Below are 535 nucleotides of genomic sequence, written 5' to 3' on the forward strand. Positions count from 1 at the left end.
AAGCTGCATGGTCAGTGAAAACAACAATTCTAGAATCAAGCAAATATGACCTAAACTTATCCAGAGCAAATACAATAGCTAAAAGCTCTTTTTCAATTGTGGTGTAATTTGCTTGTGCAACATCTAAAGTCCTAGAAGCATAATAAATTACCCTAGGCAGTTTGTCCACTTTTTGAGCAAGGACAGCCCCCAATGCATAATTAGAAGCATCACACATCAGCTCAAAAGGGACTGTCCAATCAGGTGCCTGGATAATAGGAGTGGTGGTCAAGGCTGTCTTGAGGCAATCAAATGCCTCTTTACATCTCTCATCAAAATCAAAGACCACCTCCTTTTGCAACAGGTTGGATAGTGGAAGAGCCTTCTTGCTAAAATCTTTAATGAACCTGCGATAGAAACCTGCATGACCAAGAAAAAAACGAACCTCTCGCACACAAGATGAGTAAGGCAATTGTGAAATAACATCTATCTTCGCAGGGTCTACCCCGCTTCCCCTATTTGAGATCACATTCCCCAAAACTATGCCTTGCTCTAC

Source organism: Lupinus angustifolius, unplaced genomic scaffold (assembly GCF_001865875.1).
Source record: "Lupinus angustifolius cultivar Tanjil unplaced genomic scaffold, LupAngTanjil_v1.0 Scaffold_378, whole genome shotgun sequence".
Lineage (NCBI taxonomy): Eukaryota > Viridiplantae > Streptophyta > Magnoliopsida > Fabales > Fabaceae > Lupinus > Lupinus angustifolius.